Below are 19,184 nucleotides of genomic sequence, written 5' to 3' on the forward strand. Positions count from 1 at the left end.
TTCGGGCATTTTATTAAAGTAATTATAAAATAAAGATCTTACTGATAGCTCTTATCATTTCAATATTAATTTGCATTAAACACATAATTTCAATTAAGTATATGGAAATTATTTTTAGTATCTTTTATTTGAATTAAAATTAATGTGGTAAAAAATTATGTAATCATGCTGGATTTTTCGCAACTATCAGCTCAGCAGTAGATGCGTTTGTTCAGGACAGTCACCAGCCTAAAGAAGGAACACGACGACCAGTCGAACCACTCACTGACACACACACACATAAGAAAATAAATCAATACATAATTACTACATAGTATAAAACAAAGTAGCTTTCTCCGTCCCTATATCCCTATGTATGCTTAAATCCTTAAAACTACGCAACGGATTTCGATGCGGTTTTTTAATAGATAGAGTGATTGAAGAGGAAGGTTTATATGTATAATAACATCCATTAAATAGTGGAGAAATAATGTTATTTTTGAAGTTTCTGACGTGATGTCATTTTTTCCGCTTACAGAGACATTTTTCAGAGACATAAGGATTTATATTTTATACCCGTGCAAAGCCGGATCGGGCCGCTAGTATATGTATATAATTTTACATAAATATGACGTCCGCAGTTATTAGTCGAGGCGCGCAAATCTACAGCAAATTACAATGATTGCTTGCGTTTTAATGAATGAGGAAAAAACCTTTAAGGAAGCTGTGCGTAGTACTAATACCTGCAGCTGAGTTTCAATATCGGACGTCAAGGCAAAATACCATCCGTATCACCTCGACGTCCGTCGTTCCACAACTGAGCGTTTAAAGGCAGTTTTTGCCGCGCACCACTATATGGAACCAGCTGCCCACTGAAGTATTTCCCAACCAATTCGACTTAGGGTCCTTCAAGAAAAGAGCGTACCAATTCTTGAAAGGCCGGCAACGCTCTTGCGAGCCTTCTGGCAATGTGAGTGTCCATGGGCTATTACTTAACATCAGGTGAGCCTCCTGCCCGTTTTCCTATTACATTTAAAAAAAGTAGCAGTTATTTTAAGAGACTGATAATCTGTATTGAAAAATAAGAAATCTATATACTTACTAGCTGATCCGGTAAACGTCGTTTTGCCATGTATATTATCATTTATAATTAAAAATAGGAGTTGTTCGTAGAGGGGTGAAAATTAGGGGTTGTATATATTTTTTAATGCTGTATCATAAAAAAATAAAAACAGAAAAAAATATCTAAAAATTAAAAAAAATATTTAGGGTTGGACTACCCTTAACATTTAGGGGGATAAAAAATAGATGTTGTCCGATTCTCAGACCCAATAAGCACACAAAATTTCATGAGAATCAGTCGAGTCGTTTCGGAGGAGTATGGCAACGAAAACTGTGACACGAGAGAGTTTAACCACAAACACAGCGACACGAGAATTTTATATATTAGATTTTCAAAGTTCGGAGAGGCTAAAATAAACTTGGAAAAAAACTCGTGGCTAAGGAAAATTGATTTTATTTATGAAGCATCTCATAGCGTAAAGCTATTAAGATATTGCCCGGGAACACCTGGCCCGACCTATAAATATGCACGATTTGGGGAGCGTTTAATGCGATCCTTCCATTAGGCACCTAAATTATAAACAGCTACGTCTTAAGTGACATTATTTTAAGATATACACGTGCTACAGTAAGTAAACGACGCAATTCTGAACGCGGAAGTACTTTAAAAAGACCGTTCTCATAGGCCGGCAGCCTACACGCTACGGTAGCTTTTTTATAGAGCAAACGGGCAGGAGGCTCGCGAGTGCGTTGCCGGGCTTTTAAGAATTGGTACGCTCTTGAAAGACCCTCAGTCGAATTGGTTCGGAAATACTTCAGTGGGCAGCTGGTTCCGCAGGTGGTGCGCTGCGAAAACTGCCTTGAAAAACGCTCAGTTGTGGAACGGCGGACGTCGAGGTGATACGGGTGGAATTTCGTATTGTGCCTCGATGTCCGATGATGAAACTCAGCTGAAACTCAGAATTTTTACAGCTGTCCCGTAGGCTTAGCTTACTATGGTTTTCTTGTACAGTGGTGTCGTAATCTGTCTTAAACTTGGTCTACACCTGTTTAATCAAAGATTATGCATTCGTCGGACGTTGAGGCAGAATACGAAATTTTACTTACATTACCTTGACGTCCGTCGTTCCACAACTGAGCGTTTTCTAAGTCAGTTTTCGCCTTGCAGCACCACTATGTGGAACCAGCTGCCCACTGAAGTATTTCCGAACCAATTTGACTTAAAGTCCTTCCAGAAAAAAGCGTAATCTTAAAAGGTCTGGTAATGTGAGTATTCAGGGGCGGTGTTATCAGGTGAGCCCCCTGTAACAAAAAAAACGTGTGGCACTCGGGGACGGTTTAATTATTTATTTATGCAGTATTTGTTTTTCTTTGATATTAATTCAAGTTTTTTCTTTGACTCGTCATCGTGTGTTAGGTTTTTTCGTTACGGAATTTCTTGATTCGGTCACCGCGTTCACAGCCCGCGATAAAATCTATGCAATAGCTTAAAAATCTCTAAATCGCCAATTTAAATTTGTTATGAATGAAAGTTTTGTCCCCGTTAAAGTATTTCTGTCCCTCAACTTCTGAATTTTTAATGTGGCATTGTGCCACTGTCATTTGTTTTCATTATAGCCCCTCACAAATTGAATAAGTCTGATCATAAAGTGTTTTTTATATCATAACAGAATTTGATATCCTTTTTCTGCATAAAAAGTAAGTCACAATCAAAAACAACAACGAATTAACGTGTCTAGTGTGTTTGAAGCTAGAAGCATAATAAATCAGAATTTATTCCACCGTATTATCCAGATTTGGCCATAGCGACATCGGACGTCAAGGCAGAATACAAATCCGTATCACCTCGACGTCCGTCGTTCCACAACTGAGCGTTTCTTAAGGCGTTTGTCGCGCACTTTCAATATGGAACCAGTTGCTCACAGTACTTCCAATTCAACTTAGGGTCCTTCTAGAAAAGAGTACCAATTCTGGCAATGTGAGACACAAAAAAATATTATTATCTTTATATATATAATTCTTCTGTGAGTGTGTATGTCACTGAACTTCTCTTAAACAACTGGACCGATTTTTATGAAATTTTTTGTGTGTTCAAGGGGATCTGGGAATGGTTTAGATTGACAAATCAGCCCGGCAGGTGGCGCTGCAGTCGGTACTTTCATACTTTAATATCCTAATAGCTTGAAATATCATGCAAGACAACGTCTGTGGGGTCCACTAGTCTAATATATAACATTCTCGTGTCGCGGTGTTTGTAGTTAAACTCCTCCGAAACGGCTTGACCGATTCTCATGAAATTTTGTGTGCATATTGGGTATGCCTGAGAATCGGACAACATCTATTTTTCATCCCCCTAAATGTTAAGGGTAGTCCACCCCTAATTTTTTTTTAATTTTTAGATATTTTTTTTGTTTTTATTTTTTATGATACAACATTAAAAAATACATACAACCCGTAATTTCCACCCCTCTACGATCAACCTATTTCTTATTATAAATGATATACATGGCAAATCGACGTTTGTCAGGTCAGCTAGTTATTATATAAAATCGTAACACTGTATGTATATAACAAATACCACATCGATCTTTTATCGGCACAAGGTGTTAGTACCAATAAAACAGTAGTTAGGGCGTTGTCGGACACACCCGTTTAGATAAACTTTACGACGCTGTAGGTACTCGTGGCTACTTTAAGTTAGATAATTTCGATTGATTTTTATTATAACATTACTTATGAATGACCTCTTTATTGAAGCACTCTTTTGTTTCTTTCCGTCAAATTGTGATACCGCTATATATATAACCCCCCCCCCCCCCCCCCGCCCTTCTTGTAAACAAATAAAGCAACTTAAAAATACATAAACGTATGAATTTTTTGTAGGAATCCTCGAAAATGCATTTCGTTTTCAAGCAAGGACAATGTGTGGGTAATATGTGTAAAAAGTAAATAATTACAGTTGACGTAATCACCAAATAAGATAATCAAAGATCACTTAGGGGTTTGAAAGATAGATAGTAGCCGAGTCTCAGACTTACTGAATATGCATAAAAAAATTCATGAGAATCGGTCGAGCCGTTTCGTAGGAGTATGGGAACGAACATTGTGACACGAGAATTTTATATATTAGATTTAAAGTCCACTGTGAGCGTGGAAGGGGTTGTCTTAAGTAAATTCTTCCGTTTGCCCCAAGATCGAAACCTATTATTAACTTTTTAGCGCAGTTTAAAAGGCCGGCAACGCACTCGCGTACCCTCTGGCATTGAGTGTCCATGGCATAGTATCACTTAACATCAGGTGAGCCTCGTGCCTGTTTGCCCCCTTAAATAAAAAAGCAATCACATTTCTTTATATTTTTTATATCACACAAATATATTAAATATCGATTATGTGTAAAAAAACTTACACTTCACTTAAGTCAGTACACTTAACGGCACGTGCTCATGTTTTAAGTGGCTCTCAAACCTCTTATGGTACTTCAAATAAGTACCACTAATTTGAATATTTTCCCTCTTTACTGAGATTTCACGAGTAAAGAGGTTTTTTAAGAGGTATCTTTGGTTACGAAATCTTGACTAAAATAGAATTGAAGACTCGGTGTGTGTGGTGTGTTGTTTGAAGCTGTGTGTCAACTGGCTTTAATCGATTAGTACATGAGCTTATAACTAACATAAAATTAGGGGTTGCGACGCTAACAAAAAACTAACTTGACTTATTGAAGGGTTTTTAAATCTAAGTGACACTACTGTTATTTTTATGTTTATTGCCAGTTCTTCTCTTCCGTTCTACGCACTTAAGAACTGGCAGTTAATGTAAAATTAGAAGCATTTAATGTATTTTTTTTGACGTTCATAAGTGTACATTGTGTTACCTATATGAATAAATGATTTTGACTTTTTATAAATAATATAAGTGTAGTCGACCTATTGGACATTATCGATTGCGAGAATGTTGTATTACAATTAATAAGTGTGGGAAAATCTAAAGGGCTCATAACGGCTTCAAGTGTGTGTTAATATTTGGTTTGCGTTTCTAATTAATAACTAAAATATACATGTAACTTAACTTGATATATGTTGGCTTGATCCTTTGGCGTTGCGTAGAGATGTGGGGTCACTCTGCATCTTCTACCGCATTTACCATGGAGAGTGTTCAGAGGAGTTGTTCGGATTAATACCTGCAGCTGAATTTCATCATCGGACGTCGAGACAGAATGCGAAATTCCACCCGTATCACCTCGACGTCCGCCGTTCCACAACTGAGCGTTTTTCAAGGCAGTTTTTGCCGCGCACCACCACTATGTGGAACCAGCTGCCCACTGAAGTATTTCCGAACCAATTCGACTTAGGGTCCTTCAAGAAAAGAGCGTACCTATTCTTAAAAGGCCGGCAACGCACTCGCGAGCCCTCTGGCATTGAGAGTGTCCATGGGCGGCGGTATCACTTAACATCAGGTGAGCCTCCTGCCCGTTTGCCCCCCGTTCTATAAAAAAAAAAAAAAACTAGTGTAAGGGTACATACTCTTTTTTTATTGAAATGTCACTGGCCAGTATCAATGTACACTTTGGTATACAAACTTTTTTAAGAAAAAGAAAAACGACAGATATGTTGAATTGTCAAGTCTATAGTCTGTTTTTTGCACATTTATGTGTAAAGACTAATATATACAGCGTTAAAAGAAAATATATTATCTAATATATAAAATTCTAGTGTCACAATATTCGTTCCTATACTCCTCCGAAACAGCCCGACCTATTCTTATGAAATTTATGCATATTCAGCAAGTCTGAGAATCGGACATCTATTTTTCTTTTTTAAAGAAAACTTTTTGTTATTACTTTTTATAATACAACATATAAAAACACATACAACCCTTAATTGTCACCCCTCTGCGATCAACCCCTATTTTTTTTATACATAGTAATCTTTTTATTGAACTAAAAAAATGTTTCCTAGAAATAATATACATGGCAAAACGAAGTTAGCCGGGTCAGTTAGTATCTTAATATATATATTTCTTGTGTGCGTGTGTATGTGACTGAACTCCTCCTAAACGACTGGACCGATTTTGATGAAATTTTTTGTGTGTGTTCAAGGGGATCTGGGAATGGTTTAGATTCACAAATCAGCCCGCCAGATGTTAAGGGTAGTCCACCCCTAATTTTTATTTTTTTATTTATAGATAAAATTTTATTTTTTATTTTTTATTTTTTTTATGTTACAGAATTAAAAAATACATACAACCCCTAATTTTCAACCCTCTACAATCAACCCCTATTTTTTTATTATAAATGATATACATGGCAAAACGACGTTTGCCGGATCGGCTAGTATATATATATATATATACGTAGTTACTACACGATTTGACTATTTTAAGTATTTGGACAACAGGTCTAGAGAAGTCCGCAAGTCTAAACTTTGATCAATAAATTCAACAGTAAATATTGATTTGTGCGTTATTGAATTCCAAAAATACCTAGCGATCATTAGAAATTTACTAGTGAACGACGGGTGGTAGGCGCCGCGTGTTGGGTTCGATTCCCGGCTACCCACTGCGCCCACCCATGTCACGTAATAATTCACTTTTATAACTAATAACAAATTAATTTGAGATTTATTAATAACGGGCCGTTTTTGTTTATGTGCTTCATGGGGAGAAAGTACAATCATTATGTAGTTTGGCCTCAGTTTCCGCATTTGGACACCCTTTTGGGCCAAGCCAGCCTTCCAGAAGTTTTCTGGGCACTTCTCAGGCGTCAGGGAGCGAGTTCGAGGATTTCTGTTCATCAAGCCAAAGGCACACATTCCATGACTACGTGGCTAATTCCTCTGCGCTCTCTCGCGCCAGGACAAAAAGAAGTGACCCATATTGTCCTTATCATTATTAGGAGATTAGTTCTGTTGACGCTTGGAAGTTGTTTTGTTTCTAGTGCTCCATTTGATCCAAGCCAGTCTTTCAAAAGCTCAGAAGGTTCCTGGGTACTTCGCAGACTTCACGGAGCGACTTTGAGGATTTCTGTTCGTGAAGCCAAAGACACACATTCCATGACTACGTGGCTGATTCCTCTACACTGTCTCTCGCCCCAGGACAAAGAGAAGAGACCCATAAATGTCCCTATCATGATTAGATTAGTTCTGTTGACGCTTTGAAGTCGCTTTGTCTCTAGTGGTCCATTTGATCCATGCCAGTCTTTCAGAAGCTCAGAAGTTTCCTGGGTACTTCGCAGACTTCACGGAGCGACTTCGAGGATTTCTGTTCGTGAAGCCAAAGGCACACATTCCATGACAACGTGGCTAATTCCTCTGCGCTCTCTCGCGCCAGGACAAAAAGAAGTGACCCATATTGTCCTTATCATTATTAGGAGATTAGTTCTGTTGACGCTTGGAAGTTGTTTTGTTTCTAGTGCTCCATTTGATCCAAGCCAGTCTTTCAAAAGCTCAGAAGGTTCCTGGGTACTTCGCAGACTTCACGGAGCGACTTTGAGGATTTCTGTTCGTGAAGCCAAAGACACACATTCCATGACTACGTGGCTGATTCCTCTACACTGTCTCTCGCCCCAGGACAAAGAGAAGAGACCCATAAATGTCCCTATCATGATTAGATTAGTTCTGTTGACGCTTAGAAGTCGCTTTGTCTCTAGTGGTCCATTTGATCTAAGCCAGTCTTTCAGAAGCTCAGAAGTTTCGTGGGCACTTCGCAGGCTTCACGGAGCGACTTCGAGGATTTCTGTTCGTGAAGCCAAAGGCACACATTCCATGACTACGTGGCTGATTCCTCTACACTGTCTCTCGCCCCAGGACAAAGAGAAGAGACCCATAAATGTCCCTATCATGATTAGATTAGTTCTGTTGACGCTTAGAAGTCGCTTTGTCTCTAGTGGTCCATTTGATCTAAGCCAGTCTTTCAGAAGCTCAGAAGTTTCGTGGGCACTTCGCAGGCTTCACGGAGCGACTTCGAGGATTTCTGTTCGTGAAGCCAAAGGCACACATTCCATGACAACGTGGCTAATTCCTCTGCGCTCTTTCGCGCCAGGACAAAGAGAAGAGACCCATAAATGTCCCTATCATGATTAGATTAGTTCTGTTTACGCTTAGAAGTCGCTTTGTCACTAGCGGTTTTACAGCTGACAGTGCCATTTTAGACTGTCTTTGGAAAATCCAGGTTTTCGAGAAGGGCAAGGGAAGGAGCGGGTGTATTAAATTGAGTTGCCAATAGGTTTTTGAAGTGAAACTTCTTTAGGCGCATGAGAGTTTACGGAACGTCACCAAGATGTGCAGCGTTTTTGTTGAAGAAAAGGGAGAGAGCCATTGAGAGAGAGTGAGAAAGGGCGAACGTAGCATGTAGCAAATAGCCATGGAGCGAGAGTAGGGAGTAAGCGAGAAAGATCCAGAGAGAGAGAGTGAAATAGAGTGAACGTCGCATCGCGCACAGGGGAACGAGAGGTGGGGGAGGGCTATAGTGAGGAAGATGGAGAGAGAGTATCGGAGATCGAGAAAAATACACGCTATTGGTTGATGTATTCGTTTAGTTACATATTAGAACTTTAGATGGCAATTCTGTCGCATAAAGTCTTGTGCAGTAAGCGCAGATTTTTTTAAATTTATATTATCATTAGCACGTATACAGTGTGTAAACAGTGTGAATATAGATATACAAATACATGGAGTGATCATATACTGGTACATGATCATCTATTGGGTTCATCTAAGGTAAAACTTAGTAATAAATAATTTACAAAGAAGTTTCACTTCTGACATGTGTACTTTGTACGCACGCACTTTTTTCTTTAATATCGGCAGAGCATACACATTGCTATTGGGATTTGACCAAAATCTTATGGCTTGCCTTTAAGTTGTGCTGCTTTTCTCACGTTTCCAGCTATGAGTATGCCAGGGTCAAAGTGAGGGTCCGAAGGCACAAGCTAAGGGCTTGAGAGTCGCGTGTCTAGACCAGCTTGGCCTTTAAATGATGTGGGGAAGCTTTGTCAAGACTCTAGGTGAGCCGAGGGCGGAAGCCAAAAAATATTAAAAATGTGTGCTGATGTACACACGTAAGAAGTGAAACTTCTTTATGACCTTATTTTTCGAAAAATGATCTACTTTATGCAACTTTACAGAAATTGGTTAAATAAAGTTAAATTTGATAAAGTTTAACAAAAGGTTTTTATTATCATAGACATGAATGAATACAAATACAATTATTTCATTTTAACTTATTACTGTACTATGTAGTACTAAGATTATTACAGAATTTCATTAATTGTAATAGAATTCTTAGTATTACTATCATTGTTATCGTTATTATATATTTTTGTTACTAATGGCTTCGAATCTCTTCGGATCAACCGTGGTAGGGACAAGAAAAAGATGGCGCGTAACCGAAAAATGTGACAAATGTGTGTAAATTTTGTTCCAACGCCGATAAAGAAGTTTGACTTCAAAAATCAACATGGCGCGTAACCTGCTACAAAATTTCTCCCATACGTCGATAAAGAAGTTTCACTTCAAAAGATGGCGCGTAACGGAAAAATGTGACGCGTAACGAAAAAATGTTACACTAAATTTTTTTCCAACCCCGATAAAGAAGTTTCACTTCAAAAATCCATGAATTATTCTAAACATTTTTTACTTAATGAGCACAGGAAACGCTTTATATAAATCATCCCACTTAGCACCTTTTTAAAAAAAAAATGTCATCGAAATATACCAGGCGAGCATAAAAAGTTAATAGTTTATTTTAAGGATGAGAAAGTATGTGGCGCGGTTTGAGCTATGGGCTACGTCTTGCGTCTGTGTTTTGACCGTCCATCATACGTATATCCCTCTCGCTTGCTCGCGTCTGTCTCCCTCTAACGATCAGCGTTTCAGTGCAGTTATCGCAAAAGTAGTGTTAACTAGAATTACGGTAGATCTGTAAGTTATACCGTATTTTATTATGTTAGTGAGATAATGGCGTCGACAAAATTAGGATTTTTTGGCAGGTAAAAAAACATGTAATTGTTTATTTAAAAAATTATAGGACAGACTCTATCATACAGGTTATTTATCGTTATGTGTTAGACATGTGTAAATATGTATATGTGTAAAAAGATTTTTCAAACGAGACTGGTCACGACCCACATTTATTATTATTACACACATATACTCGTAACATTATGTATTACACTTAACTCTGTCCTGACGTTTCAATATAAAAAGAATCAAAATTGAAAACTGTAAATCTAAACCATTCTCCACATAACACTAAAAATTCATCAAAATCGGTTTACCTATATTAGATTAATAACAAACATACAGAAGGCAACAGAACCTGATATGACACAGACTATTTTACATTGTTTCTTTACAAGAGGCAAACGGGCAGGAGTCGCTGATGCCAAGTGATACGCTCATGGACACTTTCAATGCCAGAGGGCTCATGCGTTGCCTGCCTTTTAAAAATTGGTACGCTCCTGAAGGACCCTAAGTCGAATTGGTTCGGAAATACTACAGTGCTTTAAATAATTGTCAGTTGTGGAACGAACAGTAAATGCGGTAGAAGATTCAGAGGCTACCGCAATTACAGTAGACCTAGTTAAAACAATGCGATAGTTGATTTAAATTTTACACCGTTAGCGAGGGGTGGGTTTTTATTTTTACCGACGAGAGCCTTGAGCCGTTTCGAGATAAGTAAAAATTTGCTTATTCTTTGTCGAATTGAAGAATGTCGTATGCGTCACGGTTGTTTTTCGCGTTTTTTACGTTTTTCGATTGGAGTAACACAGAAATGCTTTTTGGACGGTTCCCTTATCGCCTGTGAATGTTTGCGAGGAATTAAATATAATAATTTATTGTTTGTTAAATAAAGTGTTCTTTTTTCAAATGTTACGCACTCTTTTTATTCATGTGACCTTGGTATATAAAAATCGATGTACATACTTTAATCAATCGCAACTGTTAAACGGCTCGACCGATTTCGATGAATTTTGACATGGTTTTTAAGTAATTTTCTGGACATATTTTAATTAAACCTAAGTTTAAGAGCACAAAAAAAATACGTCGATTTAATCTCCTTTTTTGTAGTCGGTTAAATATAGATTTCCCCTTGAAATTAACAATGTAACTTTATCCATGAAAATTATAATTTTAGAAATATGACAGCTGATATCCTATACAATGGTGGGATAATGTTTTTCTAGAAACGTACAAAGAAATATCTGTTATTAGAGCAATTATCGTTATAATGCATCTTTTCGCGGCGCTCGCGCACTCCATTCTACTAAATATTCAATGTTTTCCACATCGATAAACATGTATTGTACGAGTTGTAGCGTTTTTATTGTTGGCTGCCTAAGTTATAGCGTTTTTTGCTCTGACAATTTAAGTATTTTCTAATCAATTCTTCTCGTCCTTCAAGAAAAGATCGTACCAATTCCTAAAAGGCTGGCAACGTACTCGCGCTCTAGTATTTAGAGTGTCCATCGGCGGCGGTATCCCTTAACATCAGATGAGACCTGTTTGCCCCCTATTTTAAAAATTAAGACTTAGGGTACTTCAAAAGAGCGTACCAATTCTTAAAAAGCCGGCAACACAGATTCGAGCCCTCTGGCATTGAGTGTCCGCGGGCGGCGGTATTACTTATCATCATGTGAAAATCAGACTTCTATCAAGATAAGAGCGTACCAATAAAAGGCTGGCTACGCACTTGTCAGACTTCTGTCATTGTTAGTATCAACAACAAATCGCTATAATTTGCAATTTAAGATATTTTTTGTAATATATATTCCGGACGCACCTATAGGCCTTAGTTCTTACTCGTTTCTTTTCTTTTCTTATGCGTCCCTAAATATTATGTTGACTCAAGTATGCTTAACTTGTCATATAGCAAATCCGTCGTACATACAATTAATAAATTATTAAACGCTGTCGCTTCTGCTAAACGCTTTCCCGCTGACAGTGTGGCAAGCGCGGCTCTGCGTGAGCGTCGTATCGTATTACCCGCTCGAATGATTTTAATATCCGCTTCACTTGTTCTCTAGTTGCTATCAAACCGCGATGTTCCGCCGTGACCCCATGTGTTATGAAGATTCTGGAAAAGGTTGGATGGGTCTATTTGTATTAGACTTTATAATTTCATTTATAATGTTTATTTTTTAAACGGTTTAAAAAAACATTTTTATGGACGGAGTTTATTGCCCTTTGAGAACTGGCAGCAAATTTAAATTTGGAACAATTTTAGTTAAAGTCCTTTTCATGAAAGAAGTCCCCCAGACGCGGCGCTGCAATCGCATGACGTAATGTTGCCGTTTATGAGTAAAAAATTTACCTATTTTATTTACATTTAGCAGATGTAATTTATCAAATAATACTATTTTCTGCATACTTTGATGAAACAATATTTCTGTTATGTAAAAAGTAAGAAAAGTATTACAATTTTTATTCAGAGTTTTATTGAATAATTGTGATCAGGGGCCATAGGAACATCACTGTCTGAAGAGTGGATGGGAACAGAATCTGATTCTGTTTCAGTATCACCAGCCGTAGATATAATTGTTCTTTTTATATTGATACTATTTCGGATGCGGGCGACTCTTCCCCGGGGTGACAATTTTCTTCGAAGTACTCGCCGCTGTTATACCTTCTTTTGTAATTCTTGTTACAGTACTCTCTGACACACCTGAATAATGAATAATTAAAAATAATAGTAACTTTAAGTTTATAATGCTTATGTACTATGTAATATATGTTTTTATTTCAGTTTCATTCGTTATGTATTTGTTCAAATTTGTCGCAAAATGAATTTATATCATAAAAGTCCCATAAATACAGCAAAAAATTATTATGTGGCAACTCTAAAAAATACTTGTTATGGCGGCTACTCTCTTCTAAACATTGTTTAGTGGTATTAAAACACCTTGATTCTTTTGTACCGCTTCACAGAACTCTATCACCTTCAATATCATTTCTCAATTTCTTGTCAACAATCTTTAAAATGCACTAAGCTAGTTAAAAACTCACAAAAATCTACCACAACAAACGAACTTGATAACATCGACGAACGACAACATGGCCGACCTGTCAAATTTAGTTCCAAAAATCTCCGCGGGACTTCTTTCATGAAAAGGACTCTACTACAAAATGTGTAAAATGAATAAATGTTTTAATTTTCATTTTGTGGCAGTTTTACTACGATTTTGATTTTAGAATTAGCAGTAAATTTGAATTTAGAACAATTTTACAGACGTCCTTAAGATATGATTAGGAAAAGCGCGGGAAACTTCGTTCATGGTAGACGTATTTTTCACGGTGTTGAATATTTAATTTAATTTTACTAGTTAAAACGCAGAGGATAAGCTGGTAGTTTTAATTTTTGTATTATATGTAATCTTTATATCATATTTGTGTATAGTGTCATCGTGTAGTCGGTAAGTTTTTGTAATTTCTGTAAATATTGTATGAACAAGCCCCCCGATCTAGGTCGGGGGGATGATGGCCTTGTTGGCTTGAATCTCCCTGTGGGATCAAATGTATCTGTTGGTTCACAAGATGAATTTGACAAAATGGATACCGATTGTTCGGTATCATCTCAAACAGGTGAAGGAAGTCGTAAACGAACACGTTATTTGCGCCTTTGTCGGCAATGTACGAAAATTAAGAAAAAGAAAGGTAGTGGCTCTAGCGGTGATTACTGTCAGTGCGAAAGCTTATGCAATGTAGAAGATGAGTCAATTTTAATTAAAAAGGTTACTTCAAAACCTATATCTCAATCCACGTCATCTCCACACTTGCAAAATAATAATAATTCACATAGCACATCCTCTCGACCATCAACATCTTACACGGAAAATTCAAATATCTCTCAAGACTCTAACGCGGGAAATTTAAACAACACCACAACTTCAGTAACCAATACGGACCCCCGTTCGATTGGCCGTGCTGAATATGTTTCTACCGATGTTTCCCCTTATTTTATACATGTTCAACGTATTCAAAGTTCACCTGACGATGGGACTATTCTCCATCCAATAACATTTGGCAATTTTTTAAAGCAGAACAAATTTAATAATATTATTCCCGGAAGTGTAAAGCGTATAGGAAGAAACAGGTGCGTAGTTGGCTTTTCCGATTATAAAGACGCCAATAATTTTCTTAACTGCAATCTTTTGGAAACGAAAAAGTTAAAAGCCTTCATTCCCACTTTCAGCGTAACAAGAATGGGTCTAGTTCGCGGGGTCCCTGTAGATTGGAGTGTAGAGGAAGTTCAACAAAATGTATCCGTACCTATAGGCTGCGGCAAAATACTTAAAATAAGACGTTTGAATCGCAAGGTAAAAATTAATGACTCGGTTTCTTGGAAACCCTCTGAATCAGTTGTATTAACATTTGATGGGCAAGTTTTACCAAAAAGGATTTTCATGTGTTATAATGCTCTTCCAGTAGAAATATATATTTATCCTACCATACAATGCTATAAATGCTGCCGTTATGGTCATACCAAAGTTCAATGTCGTTCTAAGACTCCAATATGTTATAACTGTGGAGGTCAACATGCAGGTGTATCATGTGACAGGTCAGATAAAGATCCTCTGTACTGTGTAATGTGTGAAGTCGAAGGGTCCCATTCAGCGATAGATAAGTCATGTCCAGAATTTGTGAGACAGACAGAAATCAAAGTTAAAATGGCTCAGAGCTGCATGTCTTATGCCGAAGCCAGTAAATATTTTTCTTCTATTAAGCCTTCATACGCAGATGCATTAAGTTCAACAATTCCGGAAGTACCAAAACCCGTATATCCTTCCGCAGCGAAGTCTGTATCTCGTGATAATTCTACTAATGCCTCAAATAAAAAGACAATATTCTTAAAACCTCGCTCTCCTCGTAAACCACAACATGGTTATGATCGTGTTGCTCATTATAATGTTTTAAAAGATTTCCAAGTTCCAGAGCCTAAAAATGGCAGTGCTCTGGTTGGACACAAAAATAAAGAAGAAGAAAAATCTGATGTATTAGAAATGATACTAGCATTATTAACTAGTTTAATAAACTCAAACTTATTGAAACCGTCCCACGTTGCCTCTATTAATGAAAAAATTAAATCAGTTAATGTTATTAAAAATAATGGATTCCAAGATAATTCAATGGAATTGCAGGAGTGTTGTTCCAAAGAAACATGATTTGATATATTTGATAAATAAACATTCTCCCGTTGTTGTTGCGTTATCTGAAACGTGGTTGAAGCCAGGGTACCTATTAAGGATCCCAGGATATACCTGCTTGCGTGATGATAGATTTGATGGCCATGGTGGCGTAGCGTTACTTGTCAGGAACTCAATTAATTTTTCTGAAATAGCGTTTTCTTCATTAATCTCTAATGATGCCATTAATATTGTCGGCATAAAAATTGATAATATTTCTATAGTTTCCATTTACCTAGCTCGTTCCTCTTTTGTTATTCTCAATAGCGTTAATAATTTACTTTCTTCACTTAGTCGTCCATTCCTTCTATTGGGTGACTTTAACTCTCATCACCAAATGTTTGGTTGTGGCACTACTGACTCCAATGGTGTACGTTTAGTTGAAATATTAGATTTACATAATTTGTGTTTACTTAATACTGGCTCACCAACCAGACGTACAAAGCCTAATGAAAAGCTTAGCGCGGTTGACTTATCAATTTGTACTCCAGATCTTGCTTCTTCTCGTTCTTGGTACACTTCATCATCTACTTTTGGCAGTGATCATTTCCCGATTATCATATCCTCACCTATTAGACGCTCTTCTTATCAAAAACGACAACCTCGTGTGAAATATAAATTAAATAATGCTGATTGGCTTGCATTTAAAATCCTTGTCGAATCTAAAATAAATGATTTGCCTGAATTAGTTAGCGGTGGTGAGACCAATTCCTCTAAAGCTTTGGCTACATGTTTAATAGAATCTGCCGATCAGATTTTTTCTGTCAAACGAAATCCGTCTAATAAGATTCCTTTTCCTCCATGGTGGGATAGAGAATGTATGGTTGCTGTAAGCAGAAGAAAGGAAGCTGAGAGAGTCTATGCTGAGGACATGTCCAATGAAAATTTAGATATTCTCAATGAAGTTATTAGTACCACACGTAAATTCCTCAGAGATAAAAAGCAGGCAGGCTGGAAAAATTTTTGTACTTCTTTATCTCCTTCTACGTGCCCTTCAGAAGTTTGGACAAGTATTAAACGTTTTCGATCTGCTTTCAAAGAATCTTTATCATCGTCTTCACTTCCCCCTTTTTTAACAAATGCCTTTTTAGACAGATTAGCTCCTCCATCAGCTGCTGAATCGATCTACTTTCCTTTGGAATCGTCTTTGATAGATGACACTTCCTCTTTAAACTCTCCTTTTTCATTACATGAATTGAAAGGTGTGCTTTCACATGTTAAAGATTCATCTCCTGGTCAGGATGGTATTATGTACTCATTTTTATCTCATCTTGGTGATACTGCCTTAATGTATTTTTTAAATTTAATAAACTCCGTCATGGTCACAGGTAATATTCCTGAAACATGGAAGTCTCAAGAAGTTATAGCGATTAAAAAACCTAACAAACCTACCAATGATGTTGCCTCATATAGACCTATTGCGTTGTCCTCCGTTTTAACTAAAATTGCTGAACATCTTGTGAAGAATCGTTTGGAATGGTTTATAGAAAACAATAATTTAATAGCCAATAGTCAATACGGTTTTCGGAAGTCAAAATCTACAATAGACAATTTAGCTATATTGACCACAGATATTCGCATAGCTTTTTCGCGTGATGAAGATATTGTTGCTGCCTTTTTGGACATCTCTGCCGCCTATGATAATGTGAACATTTCTATTCTACAACGCAAATTATTAGAGCTACAGGTTCCTACGTTATTAATACGTTTTATCATCAATTTACTATCATGCAGATACATATCATTAATCGTTCAGAAAGATGGTAATATTACCGAGTTAAAGCGTACAGTTTTTAAAGGCCTTCCCCAAGGTTCGGTACTAAGCCCACTTTTATATAATATTTACACGTATGATTTAGAATTATCTATAAATTCCCATATAAATGTGCTACAATATGCAGATGATCTTCTTTTTTATTCCGTTGATAAATCTGTGGTTAAGGCTTGCAATTCCATGTCTAGTTCACTTAATTGTCTTAATATCTGGTTAGTTAAAAATGGCCTAGATCTATCAGTTTCCAAAAGTTCTATAGTTGTATTTTCCAAAAAACGCACAACTCCTATAATAAATGTGACCTTCAATGGTCAATCTTTGCCACTCCAAACAAAAATTAAATTTTTAGGAGTTATATTGGATTCAAAATTGTCTGGACTTGCCCATTATGAACATGTTGTTATGAAATGTGCACAGCTGCTTAACATCATGAAATGCCTTTCAGGTGTATGGTGGGGTGCTCATCCGTTTTCTATGAAACTTGTGTATAACGCTCTTATAAGATCTGTTTTAGATTATGGCACATTTCTCTTAGATGGAGGAAGTGTCTTGGGAAGTAAAAAACTTGATGTCATTCAGTCAAAAGCTTTGAGAATTGTGACAGGAGTAATGAAATCAAGCCCATCCAATGCTTTACAAGTAGAATGCTGCGATCCTCCTTTAAAATTAAGAAGGCAATTTTTAAGTGATCGATTCTTGTTCAAATCTATGCAGTTTTCTAACCACCCTCTACATGGAAGGCTGCATGAATTGAACAATATTATTTATACATCCCGTTACTGGCGTCACAAATCATTACCATGTCTAATAATAAGCTTTCGTAAATTTTTAACATTACACAGCCGCATTCATCGATCTCCATCATTACCCATATTTATGACACAATTCAATTCTTTAATTCTTGATCCGGATATAAGATATAATATAGGCGTCCGTAAGCAAGATATTCTGGAAACAAATATTCGTTTCATGAGTAGCGTTGAGGAACAAAATTGGGAAGGTTGGGATTATATTTTTACAGATGCCTCTAAAATCTCTGTTGATGATTGTGTTGGAGTTGGTCTAATTCATTGGCAACATAAAATAATTCAAAAGATTAAACTTCCTCCTGAATCCTCGGTTTTTACTGGAGAGTGTTTTGCTCTTTTAAAAGCTTTAGAACTAGTTATTTTATTAAAATCTAAAAGTACAATCATATTTTCAGACTCAAAAAGTGCACTACAATCTCTTGAAAAATTTCCTTTCCAAATGAAACTTTGTTATCCTATTATTTGCGAAATACGTGATAAGCTTTTAATATGTTCTCAAAGAAATTACACCGTTATCTTTGCATGGATTCCAAGTCACAGTGGAATTAAAGGAAACGAGAAAGCCGATGAGCTTGCTAAAGAAGCTATAAAGGATGGAGACATAGTCCCATACATTAATTATTGTCATGATTTAGCTGCTCTTCCGAAAACCCATCTTTGGGAGTCATGGAATGATGTTTGGTTGAGAAGCAGCAAGTTCAAAGGCAAACATTATGCTGAAATTCAACCCAGGATCCCCAGTAGACCATGGTTCTTTGAGGTTAAAAGTTCTAAAACTGTCACTTCTATCATTTCCAGAATGCGTTTAGGACATGTTTGTACACCTCATCATTTAGCAAGGCTTCGTATTATTGATAGTAATATTTGTGAGTGTGGAGAAGATATTGGTGACCTTGACCATATTTTCTTTTCTTGTTCCCAATATGACCGTACCTCCTTTCTGAATTCTTTACAATCACTTCATGTTCCGTTTCCGACTAAAATCTCCTGCCTTTTGCTTTATCCTTTATTGTATTATAATGTATTATCTTCTTTCATAATCTATAATAATATTAAGATGTAATATGTTTATGTACATATTTTATTTTTAACCAGCTTATCCCTTTATTTCCTTCTGATGTCTTTGTTTATTTTTTTTCGCGTTTAGTTTCCCAACCTTTTACTTGAAACTGGCATAAAGTTGAAGCTGTTGCCATAATATAAAAAAAAAAAAAAAAAAAAAAAAAAGATATGATTAAATTTTTGTAGCAGATCTTTTTCTAGTTCTGTCTACGATATTTGAGAACTGGGAGTAAATTTAAATTTGGAACAATTTTAATTCATAAGTGTAAAATTATTTGATTTTCATTTTGTGACAGGGTTTTACTACGATTTTGATTTATGA

General features: G+C 36.7%; 1 protein-coding gene and 1 long non-coding RNA gene across 6 annotated transcripts in view; one reads left to right on the top strand and one right to left on the bottom strand.

The window, feature by feature from the left end:
* The window catches only part of LOC125061672 (neurobeachin), a 538,892-nt gene that overhangs the window by 401,706 nt on the left and 118,002 nt on the right, over window positions 1-19,184 (top strand). The window lies entirely within an intron of this gene.
* On the bottom strand, window positions 12,456-12,990 carry LOC125061677. Its single transcript, XR_007119071.1, has 2 exons — window positions 12,886-12,990; window positions 12,456-12,699 (listed from the first exon to the last, which is right to left on the bottom strand). It is a non-coding gene; the product is annotated as an uncharacterized LOC125061677 (long non-coding RNA).

This window comes from Pieris napi, chromosome 24 (genome assembly GCF_905475465.1).
Source record: "Pieris napi chromosome 24, ilPieNapi1.2, whole genome shotgun sequence".
Lineage (NCBI taxonomy): Eukaryota > Metazoa > Arthropoda > Insecta > Lepidoptera > Pieridae > Pieris > Pieris napi.